Raw genomic sequence first — 16,360 nt, 5'->3', positions numbered from 1 at the left:
AACGCCGCAAATATGGTCCTTCGTTGCTCTTTATGGTCTTCTCTTAGGAGACGAGGAACCAACGGACACACGCCTTGGAATACCCCAACTGGTGGACGAGTGGGTCAGCACTATCAACAGAGACGTCCAGTTGTGCATCGAGTTGTCTGATTGTGATCTGTCAGTCACATCGAATAAGAGTGTCCGCGCGCTCCTACACTGCAGGAGTCACAGCCGAGTGCGACATGCCGGCACACGGGAGGTCGGACAGCCTTACGCGACCTTGCTGCGATGATAGCAGATGCGTCGCACAACGATTCACCGCGCTCCATTTTTGTTCACTGCCAGGTCTCCGTGGCGATTCTGCAAGGGCCTATCAACATCTGTGATACTCCGATTTTCCGTCGATTTTCCTCCGTTATAGACGCTGGTATGAAGGCTCCATATTGCACAGCCCCCTGTCGGAACCTCATAAAACAATAGGGGCTAAAGCGGGATATTCCACGATGTCCCACAACGAATTCCGCATTTTTTAAATCTAAACTGGCAGATAAAACAAATGTTTTGCATTACTTATTGAACGGCCCTCGTAGATTGTGGTCTTTTTCCTTGGTGTTCTCCTAGCAACCTGTATGGAAGTGGTGGCGCTTTCTGTTTCGAGAAGCTGTAGAATTCGTTTCATCAGACGGAGGAAACATGAGAAGGACAATACCGTGTAACGGTGAGAAAGCGAGCAAACTGCTCCTTCAAAAATGGACACATACAGCTAAATCAACAAACGTGTAAGTTACGGACGTTTTCTACAAATCTTGAAATGCAGTAGCTCAACGCATTGTAGCAACCATACAGATAAACCAATAAATCGAAATTTAAACAGTAATGAGGAACTCTATCTCAAGAATCTTTTTATTTGCACCTAGTGAGGTGGTGCAATGATTGACTAGCATTCGTGAGGACGGCGGTACAAACCGTCACCAGCCATTCAGACCTAAGTTTCTTCGAAAAGGGGCCAGATTCCTTCCTACTGTAACATTACATCCAGAGGCAAGATTCTCTTCTTCACCTGTTTTCCGACAATCCATGCTCCATTTCAGTACAGCGATGTGTTCCAGGCGTAGGTTCTCAGAAAATTATTTATTTCTGAAGTTAAAACCTCTATTTGATGTTTGCAAAACCTTCTCTCGGAGTATGATATCTTGGCGTGTGCTGTTCTTCTTGTTACAGAGGTAGTACAAAATATGGTAACATCGCGGGAAATGCGTTCTTGAACATAAATGCAGATGTTCAAATAACTTACGGTAATGCAGCCGCTTGACGTCGTCGACAACCAACGATATTCCGACAGGAAACAACGTTGTCATTTTCAAGGCAATACTGCTGCAGGGAAGCGCTGTGCAAGAAAATTTAAAATCTCAGTTTGCGGAGCTATTCCGGAAATACACACACACACACACACACACACACAGAGAGAGAGAGAGAGAGAGAGAGAGAGGGAGAGAGAGAGAGACTGAACACATTCCGGAACAATGGGTAAGGTAGCACTCACTCTGTCCCTCTATTTTTTGACTAGGGGGAGAGCAGGATTGCACGCAGAAAATAAGCATGCCGGAGTCTCCGTGTTGTTATATTCGTCCAGCCAGGGTGGCCGAACGGTTCTAGGCGCTACAGTATGGAACCGCACAACCGCTACGGTCGCAGGCTCGAATCCTGCCTCGGGCATGGATGTGTGTGATGTCCTTCGGTTAGTTAGGTTTAAGTAGTTCTACGTTCTAGGGGACTGATGAGCTCAGAATAAAAGTCCCATAGTGCTCAGAGCTATTTGAACCATTTTTTGTTATATTCGACAGGATGATCGGTGCCAAGTCAATGTTCTACAAGGGTGTGTGTTGCTAATGCTCAGTGCGTCGGTCTTCCACGGAGCTGATAGTGTGTCCAATACGACATGCCGCAACTACAAGGAATACTCGCCTTACGCAAGCCAAGATCATCCTTAATGGAATATAAGGACACTAATCTTATATCGAGATCACATTTCACATCATATTTCCGAAAACTAACGAGTCACATTGGAATGCTCCCCGCATAAGGCGGAAAGAAATAGAAAAGCAACTGGAATCACTCAACAGAGGAAAGTCCACTGGACCTGACGGGATACCAATTCGGTTCTACACAGGGTACGCGAAAGAACTTTCCCCCCTTCTAAAAGCCGTGTACCGCAAGTCTCTAGAGGAACGGAAGGTTCCAAATGATTGGAAAAGAGCACAGGTAGTCCCAGTCTTAAAGAAGGGTTGTCGAGCAGATGCGCAAAACTATAGACCTGTATCTCTGACGTCGATCTGTTGTAGAATTTTAGAACATGTTTTTTGCTCGAGTATCATGTCGTTTTTGGAAACCCAGAATCTACTCTGTAGGAATCAACATGGATTCCGGAAACAGCGATCGTGTGAGACCCAACTCGCTTTATTCGTTCATGAGACCAAGAAAATATTAGATACAGGCTCCCAGGTAGATGCTATTTCCCTTGACTTCCGGAAAGCGTTCGATACAGTTCCGCACTGTCGCCTGATAAACAAAGTAAGAGCCTACGGAATATGAGACCAGCTGTGTGGCTGGATTGAAGAGTTTTTAGCAAACAGAACACAGCATGTTGTTGTCAATGGAGAGACGCCTACAGACGTTAAAGTAACCTCTGGCGTGCCACAGGGGAGTGTAATGGGACCATTGCTTTTCGCAATATGTAAGTAGGCTATTTAGGTTTTCTTATTGGTAACGCCACGTAGCGCTCTGTATGAAAATCACTGGCTGTGCTGTGTGCAGTCTGTGGCTAGTTTGCATTGTTGTCTGCCATTGTAGTGTTGGGCAGCTGGATGTTAACAGCGCGTAGCGTTGCGCAGTTGGAGGTGAGCCGCCAGCAGTGGTGGATGTGGGGAGAGAAATGGCGGAGCTTTGAAATTTGTAAGACTGAATGTCATGAACTGCTATGTATATTATGATTTTTCAACGCTACTAAGGTAAATACATTGTTTGTTCTCTATTAAAATCTTTCATTTGCTAACTATGCCTATCAGTAGTTAGTGCCTTCCGTAGTTTGAATCTTTTATTTAGCTGGCAGTAGTGGCGCTCGCTGTATTGCAGTAGTTCGAGAAACGAAGATTTTTGTGAGGTAAGTGATTTGTGAAAGGTATCGGTTAATGTTAGTCATGGCCATTCTTTTGTAGGGATTATTGAAAGTCAGATTGCGTTGCGCTAAAAATATTGTGTGTCAGTTTAAGCACAGTCATGTATACTTGTTCAAAGGGGACGTTTCATATGTCGAGCCTTAGCCGAGGATACCACACTGGAATCTTCTGATTTTTTTCTTGTAGTTTGTGTAATTAGTGTAGCTATTGTTTATTGCTAGCGTGTAATTGTAGAGAGAATTTCCTTTGTAGTTGCAGTCTTTCATTGTTGTTGTGGCATGCATGTAGATTTGCACCAAGTATTTCGCAACTGCGCTTGCAATTAACTAGACATTATTTTCAGTGCTATGTTAATGTGTTTTCTTATTTTGCTCTTCAAATTGTGCTTTTCTGTGTTGTCGTGTGAAATATTGTGACAATAATGGCGTGTGAAAAACGTAATACTAGGCTCCAAAGTAAACTGAGAAATAATAGTGACGACGAGCGTAGTTTATCAGCACCACTGTGTAATGAATTAACAGACATTCAAAGTAGTAATTTGGTAATTGTGCATAGGGAAATGGAGCGGGCGGCAAATAATGGCGTAGACAGTGAAACAATTAGTGAACAGGGAAGCATTATCGATCGATCGGTCGGCAATAGCTCGCCTCAGGAATCCGAAATGACAGGACACAATCTCGCAAATACTGTAGATTCAGGTTTTGGGTCCTCACCGTTTTCTCAAATAAGTCGAGACACATTTTCTGCTTGTCAAAATGTGAATGTTGCCGGTGCAAATTCACTGCCGAAAAGCACTGAGGAACATGTTTCAGACACCAGTGCATTGTTATTACAATTAATAGAACAAATGGGACACACACAGCAAAAGCTTCAAAAGTTAGACACAATGGAACAAAATCTTCGAAAGTTAGACACAATGGAACAAAATCTTCGGAAGTTAGACACCACACTTGAACAAACACGTGATGATTTAACTACTGAGTTACATAACATTGAATCGAAATGTCAAAAAGTTTGTAATGACGTAAAAACACAAATTTGTGAGCATTTTCAACCTATTTTTTCGCGGCATGAAAATGCATTACAGAATCACGAAGCAGCCATAAAAGAACTGCAAACTACTGTTCATGAAAATCATGAGACCTTGCAAGCTAAAATTGACTCAGTTGCATCTACCAATTCGGTTACGCAACTTGCAAAAACTCAGGAAAACTTAGAGGACATAGTAGATACTCTGAAAATTGGTTCAGAAAGACACATGGAGAAAATTAGTTCATTATCAGAGAAAGTAGTTGAACTTTCGGATCAGCTAAATAATTTATCTACGAAGGTAGATGATAATCTGAATGACACAAAACCGGTAGTCTTTAATGACACAGAATAGTGCGAACAAATTAGCAAATTCAAACAAAATCAGAATTAAATTAATACGCAACACCAAAGAGAAATCCGGGAAGTACAAGATCAGCTGACACAGGTAATACAAGAATTACGTATTTCAGAGGACACTCGCGCCCCAATACGGGAAGAGGGACATAGAAATACGGAACGGTCACAAAATAATAACACGGGGTACTTCGGAAATTATGAAAGAAATTGGCAAGGTGCACCGAATTTTTGGATGGAACCGCCGACACGAAGTAACAATGACCGATATGTGACCCGCCGACATGATGATTTTGACTATAAGCTGTTTATTACTGCACGTAAATTCAAAACATTTAAGAATTCCGGCAACGATATTCATCCACAAGCGTGGCTTTATCAATTCTCTCATTTTTTTCCTCCCAACTGGTCATTAGAGCACAGATTAGAATTTATGTGTGGCTATTTAGAGAATGAGCCAGCTGTAAGAATGCGATCGGTCATTCACGATTGCTACAGTGAAGGAGAATTTTATCATGCCTTCCTCTCAGCATATTGGTCTCAAACTACACAAGACCGAGTAAAACATAGCATCATAATGATGAAACATTTCGAACAATCTGAATTTTCTAGTCTTGTCAAATATTTCGAAAACATGTTACATAAGAATCAGTATCTTTCAAACCCATACAGCCCCTCAGAACTCATCCGCATTTGCTTAATCAAATTGCCTGAACATTTACGACATATTATTTTGGCAGGACGTTGCAAAGACGACATTGAAGCTTTCCAGGGACTCTTACAAGAACTGGAAATTGACACTGACAATCGCGGGACGCGAAAACAGGAACACAACAATTATGGGTCACATCCGTCACAATTCCGCGACGACAGAAATAATAATTGGACACGACAAGGCTATTCTTACAACGTAAATCGTGACCGAAACAGACACCACCCGTATGACAACCGTTGGCAGAATAATAGTTACAGAGAAAGATCGCACTTCCGTAGTAATGAATATGACAGAAATAACCATAGAAACAGACAATATGGGGACCAAAATAATTATTATCAAGGGAGACAGAATAACTTTAGACGCAACAGTTTAGCACGCAGTTACGATTCAGGGAGAAATTCTCCACCACGTGGCCGACAAGAAACTATAGAATCTACCGACATGAAGACAGATGATATTATCGTAACGACAGACCTGAATTTCATCAGAACTGGCGTGATTCAAACAGGGCAGGACCCTCTCGACAAGGTGAGTTTGTAGAAGTTAGACCTCCAAATCCCAATAACAACGCGCGCCAATAAAGAAACGGACAATGACTCGCACCGCAGGCTACCACGTGCGCCGGCTGGCTCAGAGAAAAATAACATAGACGCTAACCTTGACAAACATTTTTGCATTCTTTACCGACGTATACCACATGATAATTGCGTTGAAGTTGAAACTCTGCTTACTAGGAAGAGTAAGGGTTTGCACCACATTTCACACGTAAAACCGTTTATTGAAAGATAGTCTGCTTTTAACTTTGTCTTTGCCATATAACTTTTCACTTTACATTACTAGTATGCTTTGTCAGACTTTGAATCTGTTAACATGCAACAATGTTTGAAGTTAAATATCCAATCAAGAACCAAGAGAACTTATTTAAACAGAAATTACGAATGCATTGTTATTGTGAACAGACGACACAGCGTTATTGTATGTGTACATTCTTGCTTGTTAGTTGCACGATTATGTAACGACTATAAGACTTACATACTTAGAACATATACTGCTAATGAGATTTTAATGCAACATTTTGGATTACTTGAAAAGACATTCCTTATTTGAAGTAGTTTTTGTGAGATTAAAGATGACTTAATATTTGGTTTCTTTGACAGCTACACGATTATATCATGACGCTACTAATGTGTGACGCAATTTACATTGTTGCTTTTGTGCTGTATCTGCTTTATATCTGCACGGTTTTTCTGAATTCTTCTGGAAAGTAAAACATGTTTTAGTAGAAACATTTGTGGTATAGCTACAGTGAGACAGCTTTTTTGTAGCACGACAATACGTTACAGTGTACTACTTTCTTGATCACAGTAATGTACGTAATAACGACGATATCTATACGCATAGCATTTCACTTTTGTTTATGATGAGGTAAGTACATTGACTTCTGCAGAACTTAGATTTCAGAGGATGATAACTACGACACTTCCACAGAATTATCTTACAGCAAGACGCACATTTAGCGCTAAAGGACACGTATTTGAACGATTAATTTTGTACTTAAAACATTTATGTTTAACGATTTTTGAACTACAATGATACAAAGGTTTTCCCTGATACATTTCATTCCATTGCTGTAATCTGTAAGACCTGAGTGTATAAATACATTAATCCTCAGGGGTGTATATGCTTAGTTTGTGTACCACGTGTCTGGCAAACACAAGGAGCCCTAGATAATATGGTATTTGCGTATACAACTTTACACATCGGTACCACATTTCTCTAACACATAAATTACACAGCTATCTGATCATTTAACTTAGATAGACAAACATTTTTTTTTTACTACGTCAGTGACAGATGTCTACGCAATTACACAGCTGGATAACTTCACACTTATGAAATTGTATTTTGTCTGTACTGTGTGAACCCTTCTAATTTTTCGGAACCATTGTGATGCTATGAGAGCTTTGAATGATGTATTTGGTATGCGATCATGATTTTTAAAGTACTTTTGAGGTAGATGACACTATTGAAATGAGCAGAGAATTTTTTTTAGGTTTTGAAATTATTGGAGGAAGCTACAACGATTTTGAGAATTGACTGAGATGTTATGATATTATTACGACGACGATGTGTATTATGCTGTTGAGATATGTTTATGATCAATAAGATGATGCTACCGTATATGAGGAATTTGATTATGCTACGTATTTCTTATGATGAAATATTGAAGAAGTGTTGACGAATATGTATATGTGTAATAAGGTAAGGAATAATGAGTAGTGGTTAGGGACTCTGATTTGTGGAAAAGGATGTTGGAAACCAAGAATTGTACTTTAAGAATTATGAAATGTGTGTACATGCATGAATGTATTACAAGGCTGTAAAAAATTTTTTGAACACTGTTATATTTATAGGATTTTATTTTCTACACATTTGTAATGCAAATTCTCAACCTGTGAAAATATTTTTATATGAGACTGTCACTGTAGAGGAAACTGCTGTCGTAAATATTTCAGTAAGAAAGGTAAGTGACCTTGACGTAATGCGTTTTGGGCGGCCAGCTGAGAGATAGTCATCTGACAAAAGAAAGCCATTAGGTGGAGAAAAAAAAGAGGCCATTATCCTTGCTATTGACATTTCTTTGTAGAAAGCATCGCAAATACGACACGCTCAAACTTGAAAGCATATGATTACACTGAGGAACTCTTAATTTATGATATATACTAAAGTGCCTATTGAAATGATGAGAAACATTTTGCAGCTATTGTCTTGCTAGTTGAGAGATTTTTTACTGCCTTATGAAATGCCATATAGCTAGTGAATGATGTTTCACCCCTTGCTTTATGTATTCATTTGCTCATTTTGTTTAATATCTAGTTTCTAGTTGCACTGCAGCATTGGTTAAAATAAAATTTAATAGATGTACTAATATCACTATTTTCTGTCTACAGACCAAGTAAAGAATAATTTTATGAAGTACTTTCTTAGAAAAGAGAGCACAAATAGATATTTCCCTTCACAGGAATTGTAGACATAATTTTTGTCAATGACTTGGTAACTTATTTAGTAGTGTAAGTTAAGGTGATGCATCACCCTAGTGTTAAGATGTGACATAGGTATTAAACATGGCCATTTTTACTGTAATATTTTTTCTGCTTGAGCTTTGTCATGTTTAGATATAGGTCATAGCATTTGCTGCTGTTTTTTTTTGCCAGGCATAATGTTACTGAATTTGACTTTATATTAATGTGTTAAGCCAGTTTTACTACGGACTTATTTTTCTTGTTTGCTGCGCATTGCCTTATATTAGTTGTAATATCGCATTTGCTTTGCTAATTTATGCTGCTTGCTTTGCCAATTTGCATTTTTTATCATTGCTATTTGTGTTAATTGTTTTGCACTGCTGCATTACCTCGTCCCTTAGTCTAGCATCTGAGCTCAGTAGATTTAAGTTAGCTTAAGATGGGGTAGGATAAGAGAACGAGTTGTGATGAATGGAAAGAAATGCATTGAGAAGCTATAAGAAAATGGTTTGGCCAAAAAAGTATTTTGAAAGAGGATATGAACAAAAAAGTATGGTTTAGGGACAACAGGTTTAAGTAGGATTTTCTTGGAAATAAATGATGAGGTAAGATAATGGAAAATAAATAATGAGGTAAGAAATATGTGAACATATAAATACAGAAAGCATGCTTGGATCGGATTTTATTGGCGGAAACAAATGTTGAAATAAGACGAAAGATCAATGGAATGAAGTTTTGGGTTGGGCTGCAGTAACAAATGTTACACTGAAAACAAACCCTGCCCTTTCCTCTTGTGTTATCCCACTATGTGTTTGTGTACCCTTGGATATTTGTGTTCTTCCTGTCTTTGTGTTTATCTGATGAGAGTTACATTGTAGAATTTTCTGATAATATGTTATTTACTTTGTAAAGATGTTTAGACATTATTTATTCTGTTTTGTTTTAATACTCATGTGTGAAGTTGATGTTTCAAAAGTTATTCTGACCTTTTACGTATTTACTTATGTCATAATTCCTGTAACACTGATGTATATGTTTATTTCTATTCTTTTGTAAAGCCCCTATTACTACAAATGTTATCTGTATTGTTATGTTCTTTAATGATGTATTTTGTACCTTTGTTATTGTATTCTTATGTTATAAAATTGTAATTGACACCAGTTCATCAAATTAAGTAACTTGTAAGTTATATTTCACTGCACACGTTTCTGTTTGTCATAGTATATGGACAATATGTGAGAAGTAGGGACTGGTAGTGTTTGCATGTGTGTTAGTAATTCAGCAAGGGACTGGATAACAGCATTGCTGGTTCTAAGGACATTTCAAACAAATTTTTTGTGAGTGGACAAGTGGTGGTTTATGGGCTTGCTATATTCTCCGCAAGACTCTTCGATGGTGATTGTGCACCTGCACAGTCACAGCAGATGGCTGCTGGCCATCTCTACAAGGACTGCAGTGGGTCTGCACCTTTGATGGCCCACCAATAACATACTCTCTATCAGGACTACAGTGGGCCTGCTCTGTGATGTCATACCTACCAATATTCTTCAAAATTTCGACTGACTCTGCAGTGGGTTTGCTCTGTTGTGGCCCATTACCTGTCTGCATGTCAAGAGTCAGCATTATCTTTCTGATGGAAGGGCAACACTACTTCTTCAAGACTGCATGGAAATCCACTCCTTCTGTGTGCATTTGCTTTTACTGCTTAGACTTTGAGAAAAACACTGCAATTTTACTGTGATGAATGATCAGGACTGTCTTTAAGGACTGTGAGAAAATTTTAGCTTTTGACCAACATTGTATCAATAAGTGTGTGCACTTGATTTCTTTGTTATTGAAATTGTGAAAAATTTTTAACAAATATTTATTGGCCAGTGCCCAAAACAATTTGTAAAACTTTTGCGAGGAGCATGGGGCCTATGTAAATAGCTGTTTAGATTTTCTTATTGGTAACGCCATGTAGTGCTCTGTATGAAAATCACTGGCTGTGCTGTGTGCAGTCTGTGGCTAGTTTGCATTGTTGTCTGCCATTGTAGTGTTGGGCAGCTGGATGTTAACAGCGCGTAGCATTGCACAGTTGGAGGTGAGCCGCCAGCAGTGGTGGATGTGGGGAGAGAAATGGCGGAGTTTTGAAATTTGTAAGACTGGAGGTCATGAACTGCTATGTATATTATGATTTTTCAACACTACTAAGGTAAATACATTGTTTGTTCTCTATTAAAATCTTTCATTTGCTAACTATGCCTATCAGTAGTTAGTGCCTTCCGTAGTTTGAATCTTTTATTTAGCTGGCAGTAGTGGCGCTCGCTGTATTGCAGTAGTTCGAGTAACGAAGATTTTTGTGAGGTAAGTGATTTGTAAAAGGTATAGGTTAATGTTAGTCAGTGCCTTTCTTTTGTAGGGAGTATTGAAAGTCAGATTGCGTTGCGCTAAAAATATTGTGTGTCAGTTTAAGCACAGTCATGTATAATTGTTCAAAGGGGACGTTTCAGATATATATAAATGACCTAGTAGATAGTGTCGGACGTTCCATGCGGCTTCTCGCGGATGATGCTGTAGTATACGGAGAAGTTGCAGCATTAGAAAATTGTAGCGAAATGCAGGAAGATATGCAGCGGATAGGCACTTGGTGCAGGGTGTGGCAACTGACCCTTAACATAGACAAATGTAATTTATTGCGAATACATAGAGAGAAGGATCCTTTATTGTGCGATTATATGATAGCGGAACAAACACTGGTAGCAGTTACTTCTGTAAAATATCTGGGAGTATGCGTGTGGAACGATTTGAAGTGGAATGATCATATAAAATTAATTGTTGGTAAGGCGGGTACCAGGTTGAGATTCATTGGGAGAGTCCGTAGAAAATGTAGTCCATCAACAAAGGAGGTGGCTTACAAAACACTTGTTCGACCTATACTTGAGTATTGCTCATCAGTGTGGGATCTGTACCAGATCGGGTTGACGGAGGAGATAGAGAAGATCCAAAGAAGAGCGGCGCGTTTCGTCACAGGGTTATTTGGTAACCGTGATAGCGTTACGGAGATGTTTATCAAACTCAAGTGGCAGACTCTGCAAGAGAGGCGCTCTGCATCGCGGTGTAGCTTGCTCGCCAGGTTTCGAGAGGGTGTGTTTCTGGATGAGGTATCGAATATATTACTTCCCCCTACTTATACCTCCCGAGGAGATCACGAATGTAGAATTAGAGAGATTTGAGCGCACACGGAGGCTTTTAGACAGTCGTTCTTCCCGGGAACCATACGCGACTGGAACAGAAAAGGGAAGTAATGACAGTGGCACGGAAGGTGCCCTTCGCCACACACCGTTGGGTGGCGTGCGGAGTATAAATGTAGATGTAGATGTAGAAAGCCCGTAGACCTTGGTATCAGCTCGGTGATATCATCACCCATCCGGTGCACGGTTGGTCGACAGCGCAACACACGTCTCATCTGTCTTTACTATGTCCATTCAGAAGAAAGGTGACCGCAACATGGGTTAACTCAGGTGATAAGCTCTCAGGGTCTGAAATGACGTGGTTTCTGCGACCCAACATACGAAGTACCGCTTCACGCTGAGCCGCATGGTGACCACTATCAGTTTGTAGATACAAGTCAGTGAGAGTAGGCTTCCTGTAGACAGCATGACCCAAAGTGCCATAAACCTTCTTCCTAACAAACATGTCAAGTAAGGGCACAGCCATCCCTTTCCACCTCCATCGTGAGACAAATGTCCGGGTGCACTGAATTCTGGTCTTCTAAAAAGTCGTTCAAGTTCTCACCGCCATGAGGCTAAACAACAAAAGTATCGTCACTTATCTGTAAAACACTTAGGTTTCACAGTACCAGACTCCAAGGCGAGTTCATCAAAGTCTTCTATGAACGGAGTTGCAGTAATAGGTGATAACGGGCTCCCCATCGCAACTTCATCTGTCTACTCATGGTCCTGGTCATTGAATAAAAAATAAGCTGAAGTCTGTGTGAGCATCACATTAAGAACTCGGCAGATTTCGTACTTCGATTAGGGGAAATGCGTTAGAATGGCTCTAATATTGTAATAAGTTTTGATGTGGTCTCTCACTTCACTTGACCTCCTCTGTCTGATTAGTTACAATTAATTGAGGTTAGGTTTGGTGTTGAATTAACGGATCGATTTCAACATTTATTGACTTCTAATTATTCACGGTAAATGATGATAGTCAAAACAGTTGCAGGATAAAGTTTTATTAAAGTTCTTGACCAAGGTTTCGGTATATATAAATATATCTTCATCAGAAGTAAAATATCTAAAATTAAATCCTGCAATGGGTTCACAGGCGAAGTACTGATGCTAAACTGTGTTCACATTGACCCTGTGTCCATAATCATGTTGTATAAATGGAGGTGATGCCTTAACTACTGACGATGCCTTTGGCACAATTGTTTTATTAATCTCCATTGCAGGATGTAATTTTAGATATTTTACTTCTGATGAAGGTATATTTTTTATACCGAAACCTTGGTCAAGAATTTTAATAAATTTTTATCCTGCAACTGCTTTGGCTGTCATCATTTACCGTGAAGAATTTCAACAGTTGCTGTTTTAAAAACAGCCATGTTTAAAATCTTCGACTTCTTATTATATTTTATTCAGTTACTAGTCCTGTGAGGAGACACATGAAGTTGCGATGGGAAGCCAGTTGTCACCTATTATTGCTAATTTGTTTATGGGGGACTTCGAGGCACTTGCCTTGTAGTCGGCGGCTTTGAAATCTGTGCAGTTCTTCAGATATGTAGAAGATACTTTTGTTGTTTGGCCTCACAGCAGTGAGAATTGAACGACTTTTTAGAACACCTGAATTCAACCCACTCAGATATTCGTTTCAAGATGGAGGTGGGGAACGATGGTACGTTGTGACATGCCGTTTTTAGGAAGCCTACTCACACTGACTACTCAAACTGATTTGTATCGATAGGCTGATAGTTGTCATCACCCGGCTCAGTATGAAGGGGTACCTCGCATCTTGGCTCATAAGGCCCACGTCATTTCAGACCCTGAGGGTTCGTCAGTTAATTTAGCCTATATGGAGGTCAACGTTCGCCAGAAAGGTTAGCTAAAGTGGAAGACAGATAAGACGCGCATTGTGGTATCGACCAGCAGTGCACAGGATGAGTGATGATTATATCGAGGTGACACCAAGTCTATGGCCTTATTGCCTTAGGCAGGGATCATTTCCAACAGGGTTAGTCGTATTTTTCGGAAGTATGACGTGAAATGTAATTTTCTATAACTATCTAAGATGAGAGCCCATATATGTTCGCTTAAGGATGATTCTGGTTTGGGTAAAATCGGTGTCTATTGTTGTGGCATGTCACAGCGGTCAGATTTCCAGGACAGTGGAAGAGTGGTGCACTGAGCATAAGCGACATCCACGATTGCAACAACTGAGAAACGTCGACTCTGCAGAACATTGTCTTGACCGGAATATAACAACACGGAAGCTCTGGCGTGCACTACCAGCTATTCTGACAACGTCGTTAATGAAGCAGGTGAAATTAAATCAGTAAGTAACCTTATGAATAGAGATGCAGGTTTTTGCTTAATTTCTGCGTGGTATCCTGCGCTCTCCCTTGTCAAAAAATAGGACAGAGTGAATGCTACCTCACCCGATGTTAAGTCATTCGATAACTTCGGGGGTCTGCCATCTCTCGTTAGTGTGGTGGTGCTACTGTTTACAATGTGTGTGTGTGTGTGTGTGTGTGTGTGTGTGTGTGTGTATTATCTTTCCGAAATTGCTCTGCAAACCGATTTTTTAAATTTCCTTGCACAGCTTTTTCTTGCAGCAGTTTTACCTTTAAAATGACAGGATTGTCCCCTATAGAAATATCGGCTGTTGTCTACGACATCAACCGGGTTCGTTCTCATAAGTTATTTGAACATTGTATACGCCGGGACAAGCATAGATCACAAATGCAGATTCTAGCCTTGTCTGTAGGTTGCACTCTTGTGCAGTGTTTGATCACGATGACACCTGTGCTATACCCGCAATACGTTGCAAGTGTCGGTGGTGGTCAGAACAGTGTTTTATGTACTTGTGAATTATCTCGGAGCTAAATAAATTCGAACGTGGGTAAAATGTTGGCGCTTCCGTAAACAAGGAAAGCGAGTTGTTTGGTGTTTCAAGAGGCACCGTATCTAAGATTTATACCGCATACAGAGAAGGCGGAAAAACACCCCACAAAAAAAATTGTTCAAATGGCTCTGAGCACTATGGGACTTAACATCTGTGGTCATCAGTCCCCTATAACTTAGAACTACATAAACCTAACTAGCCTAAGGACATCACACACATCCATGCCCGAGGCAGGATTCGAATCTGCGACCGTAGCAGTCGCGCGGTTCCGGACTGCGCGCCTAGAACCGCTAGACCACCGCGGCGGCAAACACCCCGCAGTGTGGACGAAGGTATATGCTGAGTATTCCTGACAGACTGTCATGGAAGAGGACCGTGACAAAAAATAAGAGGACGACAGGTGAATAAGTCACTGCAGAACTACACTACTGGCCATTAAAATTGCTACACCACGAAGATGACGTGCTACAGACGCGAAATTTAACCGACACGAAGAAGATGCTGTGATATGCAAATGATTAGCTTTTCAGAGCATTCACACAAGATTGCCGCCGGTGGCGACACCTACAACGTGCTGACATGAGGAAAGTTTTCAACCGATTTCTCATACACAAACAGCAGTTGACCGGCGTTGCCTGGTGAAACGTTGTTGTGATGCCTCGTGTAAGGAGGAGAAATGCGTACCATCACGTTTCCGACTTTGATAAAGGTCAGATTGTAGCCTATCGTGATTGCTGTTTATCGTATTGCGACATTGCTGCTCGCGTTGGTCAAGATCCAGTGACTGTTAGCAGAATATGGAATCGGTGGTTTCAGTAGAGTAATACGGAACGCCGTGGTGGATCCCAACGGCCTCGTATCACTAGTAGTCGAGATGACAGGCATCTTATCCGCATGGCTGTAACGGATCATGCAGCCACGTCTCGATCCCTGAGTCAACAGATGGGGACGTTTGCAAGACAACAACCATCTACACGAACAGTTCGACGACGTTTGCAGCAGCATGAACTATCAGCTCGGAGACCATGGCTGCGGTTACCCTTGACGCTGCATCACAGACAGTAGCGCTTGCGATGGTGTACTCAAAACGACGAACCTGGGTGCACGAATGGCAAAACGTCATTTTTTCGGATGAATCCAGGTTCTGTTTATAGCATCATGATGGTCGCATCCGTGTTTGGCGACATCGCTGTGAACGCACATTGGAAGCGTGTATTCGTCATCGCCATACTGGCGTATCACCTAGCGTGATGGTATGGGGTGCCATTGGTTAAACGTCTCGATCACCTCTTGTTCGCATTGACGGCACTTTGAACAGTGGACGTTACATTTCAGATGTATTACGACCCGTTGTTCTTCTCTTCATTCGATCCCTGCGAAACCCTACATTTCAGCAGGATAATACACGACGGCATGTTGCAGGCTCTGTACGGGACTTTCTGGATACAGAAAATGTTCGACTGCTGCCCTGGCCAGCACATTCTCCAGATCTCTCACCAATTGAAATCGTCTGGTAAATGGTGGCCGAGCAACTGGCTCGTCACAATACGCCAGTCCCTACTCTTGATGAACTGTGGTATCTTGTTGAAGCTGCATGGGCAGCTGTACCTGTATACGCCATCGAAGCTCTGTTTGACTCAAAGCCAGGCGTATCAAAGCCGTTATTACGGCCAGAGGTGGTTGTTCTGGGTACTGATTTCTCAGGATCTATGCACCCAAATTGCGTGAAAATGTAAGCACATGTCAGTTCTAGTATAATATATTTGTCCAATGAATACCCGTTTATCATCTGCATTTCTGCTTGGTGTAGCAATTTTAATGGCTAGTAGTGCATATTTTTCTTCAAAATATTTAACAACTGTAGACAACCACCTACAGCTTTTTTTTTTGTATTTTCGTTTTCCGGGTGATTCTTCTCTGCTATAGCTGTTTTTATTTATACTTTTTTTTACCTCTCCTCACAACTA

Source organism: Schistocerca americana, chromosome 1 (genome assembly GCF_021461395.2).
Source record: "Schistocerca americana isolate TAMUIC-IGC-003095 chromosome 1, iqSchAmer2.1, whole genome shotgun sequence".
Lineage (NCBI taxonomy): Eukaryota > Metazoa > Arthropoda > Insecta > Orthoptera > Acrididae > Schistocerca > Schistocerca americana.
The sequence above is the reverse complement of the archived record's forward strand: the minus strand, read 5'-3'. Positions refer to the sequence as shown.